Raw genomic sequence first — 17802 nt, 5'->3', positions numbered from 1 at the left:
ATCTCCACCGTTGACGAAATCGTTTGGGTCGTCCCCATTGGTGTTCCTCATTCAAGGGCGTTGTTTCCTCTCTATGTTCTTGCCATGGTTGTTGTTGTGCTTTCCCACAGACGGCGCCAAATGTTATGGATTAAAAACTAAGGTATATTAATTTCTGTATTTACTACTATGGTTCGTGAGCTTCAAGGCTCGATTTGACTGCTCTTGTGTTTCGTGACTCAATCTGCCTTAACAAGATTCCTACGTACCTTGTTGATTACCAAGGATCAAGTCAAAAAATATAATTCTGATTGGTGGGGGTGAGACCCCTTATATAGATATTGAAAGTCATTGAATTGGACTAGATCTAGGAGACTTGGTGGGCAAGTCTCGGAATTATAGTGGACATTGGAGTCCTAAGAGGTAGAAAATTGATTTCTTATCCCATGAGGTTCCTTGAAGGCCAATCTTCAAAGAATTATATTTTCTATCTGGACTTAATTTATCAGCTGATTTATCCCTTATTAATTAATTACGAAATTAATTAATATTCAGGTTATTGGGCCCTTTTTAAATGGGCCTAGCTGTTAGCCCAATTCTGATATAACTAATGCGTTATTAATTACGCAATCAGGGCTTATTTTATTCCCTATCAAAATAATTAAATATGACTTAATTATTATACAAATAGGAATTTTGAATAAATAATAACTCTCAATTAGTTAAGAGTTATAATTCTTTTTCTACTCTCTATATAATATCCCTTGTGTGGCTGATTTTGGGGGCAAGACTTTTACTAAAACCCTAGCCACCAAGAGAGAAGATGGAGAAAGCAAGAAGAAACGATTTTATGCTAGTACCCATCCAATCCTTGAGTTCAATCATTCGTGTGGATACCGATAGAGCGTAGATCGCGAGAGCATGATGCATGGTGATTGAACAATCTTTGGATCTCCATTATTCAACCAATTTGTAAAGCTTCTTAAGGTAAACAATCTGATCTATGAATTAAATATCTATTGTTCGCATGGATCCTGCGGTGGGTTTCAAAAATTCTGGTTTTTCATGTTTTTTAATTACTGTTTCCGTTGCGTTTATGTGCCCAAAACCCATCAATATGTGTGTATATATAGCTGTTATATGGGACTAAGTAATGATATAACCATTATTAATCCAATCAGACCGTAATACCCCTGTAAAGTTATGCCGCTAAGACCAAGTAGCCGGAAGTCCCTAATCTGTTTAATTATTATAAGTTGCAGCCACCAAAGTGCATTTGCAAGAAATGCCAACAAAGTGCATAATATTAATACATCTAGTCACTACAGTGCAAGTTACTCAAAATTAAGTAATATTTAAGGAAGTCCCGCATCGGACCGTTAGACATGGAATTTAAGGTAGTTATAATCCTTATACTACTAATTTAATACGAACTGCTAGATCTTTAAACAAATTGATCATAGCCGTTGGATTTAAAATAAAGAAATATTCTATAACCAACGATAAATAGGTATTCTAAATTGAATAGAATATCATACCATTTTAATGATTTAAACCAAAATAAAGTAGGTATCATAAACCGAATCGAATATAATGCACACTTCGTACATATATTTTTCTTCAAATTCTGGATAATAATTTTTGTTCAACACTTTTAAAACGTCATGAATTAAACATTAATTCTTGAGTTTCACGTGGGCTGTAAAATCGTCAAAATCTAATTTATAGAACTTAAGATAAAGCCAAAATAAAATCAAGCGAAGCTCGATAATTTTTTTGTTTATTTGAACTATTTTAAATTATTAAACATTTGTTATATAAAATATTCGTGCATTGCACGTTGAAATATTAAAAATTTGGTACTCGGTACCGTATTTGGATTTATATAATACACGGGATTATTTTTATATCTATGTTATTCATGATACTTTTTTCAAAACTTAAATAGAGATAATTTGTTTATCGGTGTAATGATATTGAAATAAGACGAAATAATATACCCTGTTTATCTTGACAAAAACAAAATTATACTATTGGTTGAGGTTAAAATAAATTTAATTCAAATTAAGGATAATAAGTTAAATTTATTCGGTGTGATGGATTGCGGGCTAAAACAATATAATAACTACTATTGATTTGGTTAAAAAATTATATTATTGAATTGATATTTCGTCGATTGAAAAAAATAGCATCAGCCTAAAATAAAATAGTTTGAAGGGATGACAATTCAAGTACAACATGTCTAGGAGAATTGTCTCTACAGCGGTTATCTAGAAAATGAAGAAAAAACATCATTCCAGCCGTAACTTTGTATAATCAATTTCTTCAACCATTATAATGTTCACAATCTGGGTTGAATACTTCTACAAACATATAGAAAAAGATAGACATGCCCTTGTATTTTTGCAACTACGCCTTGGATCACTCAGGTATATTATCATCATCACATTTGAAGTGGGTTGATTGCGCCACAATCACATTACTCTATTCCGGATTCTCGCACATCATGTTTATATGTTTATTGTGGAATTCCCTTTCTCAGCACATCCCCAAAATCATATTCAAGAAATTAGGGTTTCATCAATGGAGCCTTCTTGAAGACAAGCGTGCAAAAAGGCTATCCAGAAATAACACGAGAAAATGTTTTTCAGATCGGTAAGTCCCATGTAAAAAATATCATGTGCCAAGGTATTGTCTCGACAAATATCAAATTTTGAATTATTTTTAAAATTGTTACTTCATGCTTTTATAGGTATTTATTTGATGCATAGTTACAAATCAATTTTTATATTGTACATAGCTACACACACAAGCCGGAGGTCTTTCTAGAAACAACCTTTTTATTCTTTTGATTGAGGGTAAGGTTGCATACATCGTACCCTCCCCTGACCTTTATCGTTTAAATTACTATTTATCTATTTATCTGAGTTAAACAAAAGTATATACTGAACAGGGATAAAACTTATCGTTTAAATTAAAATATAACTATATTTAGTAAATACACATAGAAATAACAATAATTTATATATTTTAATTAGTAATATTATTATTTTCAAATTTAAATAACTCTAAATAAAAATATTAAATAATACTTTTATTATACTTTTTATATATAATAAGCGTAAGTGATTTTCTATACAAAACTTTGGCCATGTACCGCCAAAACATTCTCAACTGTTGATCTAATCTATACTATATTATAATAGATGAAACATTAAAAGTTTGGTAGTCGATCAGTCGGTCGGTACTTGCTGAAATTATGTGATTACCCTCCTATATTGATATTAAATTATATTATATGTGACGCCCTCCAAACCCGGGGTCTAGATTTGGGGTTCACTTGCCACTAAACTATAATAAAAATAATCACAGCGGAATAATATAATAAATATGACCCCTTTACCTGCACTGGATCGATCACAGGTTATAGTATGAAACATGCACTAGTACAAACCAAATGTTATTACAAACCATAAGTCTAATTAGTTTTACAATTTATTCAAATTTTATTACAAACCTTTATACTATTCCAAGTGTCCCAAACTATCTACCTGGAAAACACACCAAACTATTTACAAGCGCTTGACCTCTAATCAAACCTGGAACTCAAGCTTGCTCTGGTTTAGATGAAAGATTAGAATATTAAACAAGTATGAGCGAAAATATGCTCAGCAAGTAATATAGAGTTTGTAAGTGAACAACAATAATAATATCTGAGCAAAATCAGAAGCTGATATAAACTTTAAAGTTTAAGCGACTGTTTAATAAAATACAATTATGCACTATGCCGTTCCTGATGATCAGTCATGAAATAACACCGGTATCCCGCAGCCATACCGTAAATATAGGTATCGATATCCCGCAGCCATACCGTACCTATTGGATATCCATGAAGAAGGCATATATTTGCCTAGCAAGATATTACACTTTCGTATAATAACTCACGCTGGACCGGTGCCTCGGCCCCTTATACTAACCAAGAATCAATTCACAAAATAATTTTGATTAAAGAAGTCGGATCAATGATATCCTTACCTATTCAACTCCCCATGTCACATGGTTCGGAGTTATCTCAACAACTGATGGTGAAATAACTAGAACAATTAGTTATTCGTTAATCTCAATTCAAAGTTTCACTGTATAGAGTATATCTGGATAGTATAGTTATTCACTATCTATCGAATCAAAAGATTGGTTCTAGCAGAATGATTGCTAGAATACGAGAATGTCAATAAATATAGGAGTATTGATATTCAATATGCTATCAGAGTATTTATAAACAGTTCTTATATTTGAATATGTAAAACAATAAGCTATTCTGAATTTAGAAGAGGGGAGAATACTTACCTGGTATGCTCAATAACTTTTCACTAAAACCCTGGCTTATAACTGCTGGCTATCAACTTCGTCTAGCACTTGACCACACTCTTTGCTACTCGATTCTATAAACAAAAGAACTATCTTAATTGACATAACCAAACTCAATCGACGTAACTATACGTCTCGACATCTACCCGATCGTTTATAACTAAGCATGGCATTTTAAAACTGTAAACAGATAGCATGCATTTCACTTAGCACATAATCATGGCATTCGTATAACACGTAATCACATAATTCATGTAATACATAAGTCAGATCATTAAAAGATACGTCTGAGGGCGTTTAAAATTAAAATCAGGTCAATATTAGCATTTATCGATCAAATACCGACTCAAACTGATGCATAAATCAAATTACATTGCAATACAAAAGAAATTAGGTCTCAAGAGTATTTTTTATTGAAAGCACACTATTTTTCTGAGTTTGTACGCGTTCGTTTCGTATTAAACGGACGAACGGTTTAATTATTATGAATAAAATAAGAAATAAATGGAAATAAATCAATTAATAATAATATTAATTGATTTTTATATACCAAAATATAATTTTTAAAAGCCTAAAAATAATTTTTAGAAATTATTTGAATTAATTATAAATAATTTACATTTATTTAACTATTTATAAATAAAATTAATTGATTTTTAATCAATTAATTAAATTCATAAATAATTAACTAAAATAAATTATAAATAATTAAATCAAATTGTACTTCTGAAAATAATTAAAGAAAATAATTTTAGGAATTTAAAAATAATTAAGAAAATAATTTTTAGAATTATTAATAATAAGTAAATGATTTTTGAAATTAAAATAAATAATTTTTAAAAATAGAAAAATGAATTTTGATATAGTTATAAAAGAAAAAGGCCACAAAGAGATTTTCAGGTTTTTAATTAGGGGAAACAGAATTGAAACCGGGTCGGGTAAGTAAATAAATCGGGTCAACAATAACAACCGGGTCGGGTAAGAACCCTACCGGAAACTGGGGAATGAATCCCAGAATCCGGCAGCCCTTCCCGGCGCCGGTGGTTCTCCGATCAACCCCAAAACACACCCATCAACTCGATTTTTGTCCCCCTTCTGTTCCAAATCAATTTCCCAGTAATAACATCACCACCACGGCAGTGAATCAACAGAATAAATCCGGATTCCGGCGATAACCCCATGGAATCCGGCGACCTCCAAGAACTCCGATCAAAATTTGATTTCCTTCGTTTCTAATTCAAAATCAACAATCAATATATGTATTTAAAGCTTGTAGTACGTATAATCTAAACCACACATCAAAAACATCCACCAATCAACAATTAATCCAAGAAATCGAAATTAAAATCTAACAAAACACAAGAATTCGACCTATAGTCCCTGCTGCTCAAATAATACAAATAGATACACAAAATTGCTCTAAATCATACAAGCAAGCTTATTCAATCCTCAAAACACTCAATCAATCACGAAATTAGAAGTCCCGATTCTTCGTCGATTCCGACGAACACGGAACAAACAAGATATCGAACCTTAGTTCGTGTTCTTGGTGCCAAATTGATCGGGGAATCACAAGCTTTATTTTGAAATTAAAATCAATTGAAACGGTTGCCTGAATCTTCTGCTTGGTTTGAATTTCTGAAGTCGGTTCTTGAGACTTAACAGATAAGGAGAAAGAAAGTTGTATTATCAGTATGATTTTTGATTTTTTTTTATAAAATAAAAATAAATAACTAAACAGTCCAGCTATTTATTGTAAATCTGAAATTATATCCCAAAATAAATTAAGGGTGTTTTTATCCCTTAATTATAATAATTAGGACCCCAAAATAATAATTACGAGGAATAATTTTAAAAACGATAAAATACAAAATTAATATCAAAATTCTCCAAAAATTGCAAATAATTCAAAAATACAAAAATAAAGGATATTTGAAATACGAATAATTATATATAAAAATAAAAACATCGATTTTATGGGGTTTGTCGTTCCGGTGGGGTCCCGGTCCGTTGATTTTTGAAAAACGGAAACGATCCCTAAATTACCAGAAAATCCCGAAAACACATAAAATACATTCAAACACGCATAAATCGAAATAAAATGAGTATCTTAATAAAGACGCGGATAAATACGCGTTCCGATTGCAGATAAGTTCATATAATTTTAATTTAAACATATTTTAATCATTCGAAAAATTTTCTGGCCCGCACAGAAACACACATAACAGTTATAACATCTCATATCATAGCATTATCACTTTAAATTTATAAAACACTTAATATTTATTTATTTAACATATAATATTCACATATTTTTCCCGGTTATTACATTATAACTAAAGTTTTAAGAGCATCTCCAATGGTGCTGGCTATAATTGGTTGGCTCAATCGGACCTGTAGAACAATATGTATAATTTGTTGAACCTGTAAGATATTATAGTTCGATGGTATTGGCTATATTGGTTATCTATATTTTAAAAATAGTATGTTATTTAAATTTTATATTGTTATAAATAGAATATATTACTTAAATATGGTAATAAAAGTTTAGAATTTTTTTACAGATTTCTTACAGGTCTGTAGTGGTTCAACAAATATAGTCAATATCAAGAGGTTGGCTATATTTATAAACAAGGGGAATGTACCATTGGAGATGGATTTTTTTACATAATCTATATATTTTTTATTTATAATATCTATTAATTATTTTTAACTAAGGGTTTTATATGGTTGGAGATACTCTAGGTAAACCAATAAAAAGATTCGCTAGAATTGAAAATTAAAAAGAGGAGATAGTTTCCTTAATATAGAATACAAGGAACGTTTTTCTGTTTTTCGCATTACCCAATAGCCTTGGATCTAATAAAGGTTGTTGGAAGGGAGGCTGGATTTGCATATTACCGAATACTATTGCAGACTTCCCCTGCTCTTGACAAATAAGAATCGAACATGAAGCAAACTGGTTTCTAGGACCTATTGATGCCTTTACTTAATTATTTTTAAAATATTTTTATTTTAAATCTATTTTAATTCTAATTAATATATAAATTAATTACCTTATTAAATTAAAATACATTATATTTTCAATTAACTTAAAATTGAAAAAAAATCTATTGGTCGATATAAAGACATCGGACAAAACAAGATATAATATATACTACTCAACAAAGAACATTCAAACCAGATTAAAATAAGATTAAATATAATAATATAATTAATTGAATTTGATTGATATAACGGGTTTATATAATTATGGGTTTTCTTATATGTTTATTTTATTTATAGTATTTTATTAAAATGAAACTAGAGATTATTCGTTAGTTTGTATAATAGCGTCATACTAAAACAAAATAATCTAAAATATTAATCATGGCTAAAAAAATATAAATAATCAAAGATAAAACAAAACTAGACAAACTAATATAAATTAATGTATACATTTATCCGAGAAAAAATAATAAAAGATATGAACAAATTTCATATCTTGAAATTTTCAATTCAAGATATTTTTTTAAAAAATATATAATATTAAAAAATAATTTGTGCATCGCGCGGGTTATAAACTAGTATAATTAAAAATAGAAGGTTAAGATTATATCTTATTAGAATAAGTATACTATTAATACAATCATAAATATAAATAATTACATTATTCTAATACTATTCAAACATTAATCGCGATACACTGTCCTAATACATTTTTAAATAGAATTAGATTATAGATTTAATCAACCATTATATACTTTATATATAATAAGCATAAGAGACTTCTCATCCAAAATTTTGGTCAATACCACCAAAATAATGTAGCGACTGGGAATTTCGCGACGTGATTATGCGAATAAAGTATAATTCTGTGTTGTAATTATAAATTATGTGCTTTATTGGTTAATTGTCTTTATTGTATATTAGCAACTGGGAACATAAATGACCCGTTCCAGTTTGATGAGTCAGCTTAGGGGATAAGCTGTGTTGTCGGGCCGTCAGGTTGAACGAAGCACGTATTAAAATGGGATTAAGGTATTTAAATATGAACTATGTGTTATTGTGTGAAATAGGAATGCTTAAGTGAGTATTATCTTCCACTGATGTGTCAGTTGATATAAAGAGAATGATTGAGAAGCGTAATTAAAAACGCTCAGCGTCGGGCCGTCAGACAAGACGTGACCCATTACGCGAAAAGTGGTTATTAATTAAAAAGGGGAATTCTTATGATCGAATGCATTACGATATGAGTCGTGATATGTGAATACATGATATTGCTTGAAAATATGCTTGATTATGTGTTCTGGTTATTTTTAAATGATTTTAAGGGAGTTATTTGATTTAAAATAAGGTTTATTGAACCTTTATATATTTTTATAAAATTATCCGAGTATGGTCAATGCATGAAATTTATTTTTTTATCTTCGAAATAGTCCTAGAGACTTTCTAAAAATGATAGATGAAATTATTTGGTGGTCGGTGTATTTTAAAATGATTTTATCGAGTTATAATTATATTTTGACCGCAATCTTGTAAAATTTATAGAAAATAAACTGTACGCTCAAAAATCATTTTAAAAATAAGTCTAGAAAGATAATTTTGAAATCTATATTCTAAAATTGTTATTCGTGATATTTTCACCTTTTATGAGAGGGTTGTGTATTAATTAAATTCATTTTGAGTTAAATAAAAAGAAGAATCTAGAGTTGGGTTGGCAAAAGACCAAAACACCCCTGCCATTTTGGCTATAAAACCCACCCCTCCCTCATTTTCTTCTCTCCACCCGGACACTCTTTCTTTCTTTCTTTTCTCTTTTCCTTCTCTCTCTTCTCTCTCTTTTCTCTCTTCTCCCTCTCGGCTCTCTCTCTCCCGAATATACTTTCTTTCTCTCTTCTACATGCAAAAGCAAATACTAGCTAGAACTCAATGATTTCACCATTGACCATCATCTTTTCTAATTCTCTATCTTATTCCTCTTTGCATATAAGTTTCAAGCAAGTTTTGTAACACCATCTCTTTGATTATGTCCAAGGAAAACACAATTTCTGGGAACATGTTCGTAGGATAGAATAAAGTGCTAGATTGTGTGATTTTCAAAATGATTTAGTGTAAACTTGATGTAGTATCGATTGCATGTTAGTTGTTTGATGTTTACTTGAGTTTTTTTATCAAAATCAAGTTTTATGGTTAAAAGGTTGAGTACAAGGATTATTGGTGGTTGATTGTGTGTTTCGTTGGATTAAAGTGAATGCATGTCATCAAAATCTCTATGCATGTTACTAAAAATCATTGCATGCTAATTTCCAAGCATCACTCGACTTTTAACACTTGTTAGGTTCGAATTTTTGATAAAATAGTGTGGGGAAAATGATTTTTAAAAGTTAATTGATGATTGGTAGTTTGAATGTGAGTTTAAATGGTTGCATGCAATTTTGTTGATTTTGTTTGATGATTGGAGTTCGAATTTTTGTAAATTAAAAAGGGGGTTTAATTTTGATCTAAGGCTACAAAGGATTTTGTCTTGAGTATTTAATTTTGTTTCGGTTTTCTTTGAAAAATGATTTAAAAGAATGAGTTTTGGCTTAAACTAAAGTCTATAAGTGATTCTTGTACTTGCATGTCATTATTTGATTCTTTGATTATGTTTTGTTGAAAAATCCGAATGGTTCATAGTTTTTAAAGGGGATTGATTCAAGTTATTTGGTTCATTTGATTCTAGAGTCTAGTTAAATGAATGCATGTCGAGATATAATATTGCACGTTGATCTATTTGATGTGGTTCAAATTTTTGGATAAAAAGGAAAGGATTGAGTTGCTTGGTTATCGAATCATATAAATTATGATTATTTGCTAAAGTATGGAGTTTAAGTATATAAGTGTACATTATTAATTACTATGTGAATATTCGGTGTTTATACTCGTATATATAAGTTAAGCGTTACATCGAATTGGGGTAATTATTAAACATTCTGGGAACGTCGAGTGGGAATCTAATTAGGGTTTGATTTTGGATTGTAGATTCGGATCGTGAAGGCATTCAGGCTAGGAAAGGGAAAGGTATTCTAGGTGGCAGTAGTTCAAACCTCATAAAATAAGAAAGCGAATTCAGGCAAGTAACTCTGCCTACTTATATAATTTGATTATAGAGAGGATATTGATGATGCCATGAATAAATAGAGGCTTTTTACTGTAATTGTGATATACATGTTATTGATTTTGAGATACCCTATTATTGTTCCTTGTGAACCTGTTATTGATTCTTGAGAAGCCCTATTATTGTCCCTTGTGATAACCTGATATTGATTCTTGAACCCTGATGTTGATACTTGTGTTATATCTATCATTGATCCTTTGAACCACCCATATATCTTGTAATGAATTGATATGATTATTGTTCAAACCTTTATAATAACCTTTTAATTCATATTCTGATCACATGTTGATACCTTGAATTCTTGTAAACCCTATATGAACCCTTATGAACTCCCTTGCGTAATGACCTTTCATTTCTTGTATACCTTATTTTGTAAGGATCCTTGAAACCGTTTTGATTCCCTAACTTGTATACCTTGCTTATCATTTGATCAAGATCCTTAGTATTGATCCTTGCTTACCTCTGATCCGTTCATTATCTTTGAATTCTTGAATTAAACTTAAGAATGATTTTCGACTTGAAAAAGTCTGAATGATTTCATATTCTTGGTAATGATAAAATGAACTTAGTTAAACCTTTCTTTTCTAACACATAGTTTTCCAAATGAATTCATGATGGATTGGATTGAGACGTAAGAGACTAGTGGGACTAGTCCAGTCATATAAGAGACTAGCGGAGCTAGTCCAGTTTAAGGCTGAAATTATGCCATAGGTACCTTAACGACCAGATGGAGGTCAGGACGGGCTGATCACCCATATTATTATTTATGAAAGTTAAAGTATCCAATAAAGGGTTCCCTATCACTTTATAAAATGATATTGAATACATTTCCTTAGCAATTTGCTTATTTGAAAATGAAATGATTTGAAATGATTTGAGAAGAGTTGATTGTGTTATTGTTTAGCATACAGCTTTGAGAACCCAGATTCTTATTTTGATATTGTTATGAATCATATAATTGATTCCCAGAGTTGAATAATTTCTTGATTTCCACTTGAAAGAACCTTGAGTTCATGTTAATGATTTGTGATGAATGTCGGCTTTCACCCTATCTTGAGCCTTGATTCCTGAAAGCCCAAATCTTTCTTCATAACCCTTTCATAGCCCAAAGACAGAAATCTTCCACCTAGAGATTTAAAGTAGAATGCCTTAAAAGTGATTTTGGATAATTGTTATTATTGCATCATAGAACTGTCATATAGTTACTTGTTGAGCTTTTTATGCTCATATATTTTGCTTTGTTCTAACCATGGCAGTTAAGTGAAAAGATGACCAGACTTAGGCACACTGCTGGTGGCCCCTACCATCTCGTAGGCTTCCAGATGCCAGAGCAGGTAGTACAGGTTGTGTGAGCAAGCGCTTTAGTTGGAAATTTGGTAAAGATATAATGGGTTATCTGTCGGTTCCAAGTCAGAATCGATTGTGTAAATTAAGTATTATTTTGGGTTGTAATTGTTAGGAATATGTTATGAACTTGATGATAAATCATACAAAACACCTTAGTAGATTTAACTTAGTGAATTTTGTAGCACTCGACGGATGATCAAATATAGTCCCGACAGATGATTCAATATAGTCCCGACGGATGATAATTTGACATCCATCGAGTGAGTAGCTTATGTAATAATAATATTGTAGCATATTTCTGCAAACAAGTTTGTGTAGATTCTGTGGTAGCATATAAGTCATGTTGACTACTAGTAGATATGTAGAATAGGTTGATTAATTGTAAATATGAGATATCTTGTAATTCTGCATAAATGAAATGGATTCAAGTGTCAAATAGCTACCCCGACGGATGATCAACAAAGCTACCCGACGGATAACAGGTATGTACCCAACGGATGATCAATTCAAATATCTGTTGACAGTGACAACACAGTCACATGTGTTGGGTGTTTGCAAAAGGAATGTGGCAGCCTGTTTAGCAGGAAATTGAGAACAAAGAAGCATTACCATTTCCATGCTATTATGAAGATATTCAAAGATGCAGGAATAGAGTAATGAAGCAGCATGGAGTTAGACTTGATAGGGTTTATTTTATTATCCTGTCTTATTACCATGTAAACTTGGTGATATATAAACCAAGTGTAGCTAGTAGAACAAATAACTAAGCAAACATATTTAGAAGAGAAATAGAAAAAGTTGTACTTGTGAAGAATTTCTCTGTAGTTTGTTTGTTCAACTTGTAAAGCAGCTGTGAGCCAATTTGAGCTTCACAGAGTTCTCAAATCGATATATATATATATATATATATATATATATATATATCTGGTGGATACATTCAAATCCACCAGAAAGTTTTAAAGACTTATGTTTTTATTACCTTGTGCTTGATTTACTTAATTCTTTATTCCGCACTTTGCAAATCAAACACTTATATATATATATATTGAGTTAGAACATTTTTATAAATCTCAAAAAGAGGCCAGAATTATATTCAACCCCCCTTCTGTAATTCTTGTTGTATTGTTAGGGAATAACAATTGATATCAGAGCAAGCTCTTGAAGTACAAAGAGTGTAAAGATCACAACAAACAGCAAGATGAACAAGAAGGATGTTGGAGTTAAAATTCCTTTTCTGGACAAAGACAATTATCACCACTGGAAGGTGAAAATGCATCTACATCTTCTTTCTCATGATGAGGCCTATGTGGATTGTATAGAGAGAGGTCCTCATGTACCAATGAGAGCTGCGACAGGCAATGAACCATCTATTCCCAATCCTAGGCATGAATGGTCAGATCCTGATATTGAGCAAGTCAGGAAAGACAAGAAGGCCATGAATATATTGTTCAATGGAGTTGATGGTGATATGTTTGATAACATCATTAACTGCAAAACAGCCAAGGAGGCTTGGGACACTATCCAGATTATTTGTGATGGTACTGAGCAAGTAAGGGAGAATAAGATGCAGCTGCTAATTCAGCAATATGAGCACTTCCATTGTGAAGATAGTGAGTCTCTCACTGATATTTTTAGTAGATTTCAAAAACTACTAAATGCTCTGAAGTTGCATGGAAGAGTCTATTAGACAAAAGACTCTAACCTCAAGTTCCTTAGATCTCTTCCAAAGGAGTGGAAACCAATGACATTCTCATTAAGAAATTCTCAAGATTACAAGGAGTTTACCTTGGAGAGACTGTATGGCATCCTGCAGACTTATGAAATAGAGCAAGATGAGAGGATGGAGAAAGGAAGGAAGAAAGGAGGGTCCATAGCACTGGTTGCTGAGTTAGAGAAAGAGAGAGAGGGAGATGAAGGTAGAAGCTGTTGAGTCTACTTCAAAGGTCTGTGAGAACAAGGGCAAAGGGCTGGTAGCTGAAAATGAAGATCATTTGAGCCAAGATGACATGGATGATATTGATGAGCATTTAGCATTCCTTTCCAGAAGATTTTCCAAGCTCAAGTTTAAAAAGAACTTTGGAGCAGCCAAGCCAAGTAGAAACATGGTGGATAAATCCAAATTCAAATGTTTCAGCTGTGGCTTGGCAGGGCATATTGCCAGTGAGTGTAGAAAGTCAGATTCCAGCAAAAAGAAGTTTGAGCGTGTTGATTACAAACAGAAATATTTTGAGTTGCTCAAGCAAAAGGAAAGGGTTTTCAATACACAGGAAAATGACTGGGCAGCTGATGGATTGGATGAAGATGAGGATGTAAGCTATGTCAATCTAGCCCTGATGGCCAAGTCTAATGAAACAGAAACAAGTTCTTCAAGTAATCAGGTAATCACCACTAACCTAGCACATTAATCAAAGGCTGAGTGTAATGATTCAATCAATGACATGTCCACAGAATTATATCACTTGTGTGTTACACTTAAGTTCCTCACTAAAGAAAATGCTAAAATTAAAGAAAACAATTTGTTTTTAAGTGAGAGGAATAATGTGCTAGAATCTCAGTTTATTGAATTTGAAAAATTGAGAATTGAGTGTAAGATTGCTAAGGATGAATTAACTGAGTCCTTGAAGAAAGAAGAGATTTTAAAGAAGCAACTTGAATGAGAACAGGAAGTGATTAAAGCATGGAAATCATCCAGAGATGTCCATGCTCAAATCACTAAAGTTCAAGGTATTGAGTCCTTCTGTGATGCAGCCTGAAAAAAGGGTAAGGAGAAGCTGGAATCCAATTTGGTTGAAGGATTTGCTAACAGATGTGGACTCGACGGATGATGAGAATCATCCGTTGGATAATCAAAAGGATTATTCGTCGAGTGACAAAGAGCCACATCTGTCGGCTATGAGCAAACCTGTGAGTAAAGCCAAACTTGCCAAGTTGAATGAAAAATATGGATCAGTTTCCAAAAACTTTGTTTCAAGAGAATCAAGTCAAGAGAAGAAGGAGAAGAAAGTGAATGTTAGTCATCTGTCCATCAAGCAATTGAATGACAGATTAGAAAAGATTAAGGTTAAAACAGAAACTAAAAAGAAAAACAATAGAAATGGGAAAGTAGGGATTTACAAACATAACAACTTCACACCTGATAAATGCTCCAAGAAGAATCGGTGTTAAGTGTGGTAGTGTTAATCATTTGTCTGTTAATTGCAAACTTGCCATGCCTACTCCTATATCTGCACCCTCTTCTTTTCCCAACATGAATGCCATGCCTTCGATGTCTATAAATGATATGTCTGCTCAGAATATGAATGCACAATTTGCTAATATGCCATTTGCACATAATCCTTATTATGTTGCATTTAGTATGCCACAAATGCCGTTTAGCATGCCTTACTGAAATAACATGTTTGCAAACATCATACCTTTTCCTGCTAATCAAAATGTGCATGATAATTCTGTTTTAATGACTGGTTTCAAAGGTCCAACTCAAATGATTAAGGATGAATCAGAAATTCCCAAGTCAAATGAGATCAAACCTAAGAAACCAAAGAAGAAAGCTAACAAGGCAAGACCCAAGGAAACTTGGGTACCAAAATCAACTAGATTTGATTTTGATGTGTACAGGGAAACAGAAAGAATCTTTGGTACCTGGATAGTGGTTGTTCAAGGCACATGACTGGAGATTCTACCCTGCTCACAGAGTTCAAGGATAGAGCTGGCCCAAGTATTACTTTTGGATATGACAGCAAGGGTTATACTGTGGGATATGGCTTGATGTCAAAAGACAATGTCATCATTGAAGAGGTTGCCCTAGTAGATGGTCTCAAGAACAACTTGTTGAGTATCAGCCAGCTTTGTGATAAGGGCAATTCAGTAACCTTCAATTCAGAAGCATGTGTTGTGACAAATAAAAGAAGCAACAAAGTGCTTCTCACTGGAGTGAGAAAAGGAAATGTGTATCTAGCTGAATTCAACTCATCTAATGCAGAATCTGTCACTTATCTTCTCAGTAAAGCAAGTCAAGATGAAAGTTGGCTATGGCACAAGAAGCTATCCCATCTAAACTTCAAGACCATGAATGAGCTTGTCAAGAAAGAACTGGTTAGAGGCATTCCTCAAGTGGAGTTTTCTAAGGATGGATTGTGTGATGCCTGCCAAAAAGGAAAGCAGATTAAAGTATCATTCAGAAAGAAGCTTGATTCAACAATTGAAGAACCTTTGCAATTGCTACACATGGATCTATTTAGACCAGTCAATGTGTTGTCCATTTCAAGAAAAAGATTTTGCCTAGTAATTATAGATGATTTTTCAAAGTTCTCTTGGACATATTTCCTAAAGTCTAAAGATGAAGCTAGTGAAATCATCATCAATCACATAAGGCAAGTCAACAATCATCCTAATTTCAAGGTAAGAAGAATCAGGAGAGACAATGGAAATGAGTTCAAGAATTCTCTGATGAAATCATTTTGTGAAGAGAATGGGATAATGCATGAATTTTCTGTAGCAAGAACTCCACAACAAAATGGAGTAGTGGAAAGAAAGAACAGATCTCTTATTGAAGTTGCAAGGACAATGCTTGAAGAATCAAAGTTACCAACATATTTTTGGGCTGAAGCTGTGAATACTGCCTGCTACACTCAGAATATTTCCTTGATTAATCAAGCGAAATGTATGACACCCTACCAATTGTTCAAGAACAAGAAACCAACTTTGAATTTTCTTCATGTCTTTGGCTGCAAATATTTTATCTTGAGGAATCAAACTGATCAACATGGGAAGTTTGATGCTAAAGCAGATGAATGATTTTTTGTTGGATATGCTGTGGGAAAAGCATATAAAGTCTACAATCTTAGAACCAACATTTTTATGGAATCAATACATGTTATGTTTGATGATAAAAAGATTGAAGGAATACAAGATGAAGATTCTCATGAAAGCCTCAAGTTTGATAATGTGGAGATGGTTAGTGATGACAGTGATGATGAAAGTGATCAAAAACAGTGAATAAGGATAATATAGAAAAATCTACAACTAATGAAGCACATAATTCAACATCTGTCGAGTTGTAAATGAAAGGAATATGTCCTAAGTCCAATCGTGTATTAGGATTTAGGAATAACTTTTATGTAATCTGTTTTGATTTCATTGATCTTAATAAAGACTTGTTTTGTTTTTATTACGGGCTTTATCTATTTAAGTGTTTAAATAAGATATACCATAGTTTAGAGTAAATCTTTTTATGGATTATGATGAGATCATAATAGTGAGACCTAAAAAGATGATAACTCTAAACTTAAATAGTTCCTGGTCATAGGATTACTAACTGGTAATTAATAATCCGCAAAGATCGGTACATACTAAGCTTACTTCATTATGAAGGATGTCTGTTCTCATAGACATTTGTGTGGTGACACTATAGCTAGTATGTAGGTGCTTATTATGGAATAAGTTCACTGAACATGACTCGCCCAGCTGAACAATTGATGGAGTTCACTCACGTGTCAGCAGTTGTTCGCTTAGTGATAGTTGTACAAGTATCCTTAGACTTGAGGTCATCATAGTCATCTTGTGTACACTGAACTATGCTTTGGTTTAGTTCTTAGTCTCCAGGGACAATTATTAGGGCTCTTCTGGGTATAGGAATTTGTACACGAAGATAGTGTATGATCAATAAAGGATCTACCCCTTCCAGTGAAGGAAGCGAATGTTCAAGGCTGATCCACTTATGCTAGTTCAGGAATCTCTGGCCAGAGTGAATGAAATTAGAAAGGAGTTTCTAATTTGCATAGAACTACGCATAGTAAATGGTAAGCAAGTGATTGAATTAGATAGGCTTGACACGAGATCCATGCCTTGTATTTAATCGGAACATTGTAGGGTAGAAGGAGTTTATTGTACGGTAACTATTCACTGACAGGTTCTTGGTATTCTAAGCAGTGAATTCATATTATCCGGATAGTCGCGATATGTTGAGAAGC

Source organism: Apium graveolens, chromosome 5, assembly GCF_009905375.1.
Source record: "Apium graveolens cultivar Ventura chromosome 5, ASM990537v1, whole genome shotgun sequence".
Taxonomy (NCBI): Eukaryota; Viridiplantae; Streptophyta; class Magnoliopsida; order Apiales; family Apiaceae; genus Apium; species Apium graveolens.
The sequence above is the reverse complement of the archived record's forward strand: the minus strand, read 5'-3'. Positions refer to the sequence as shown.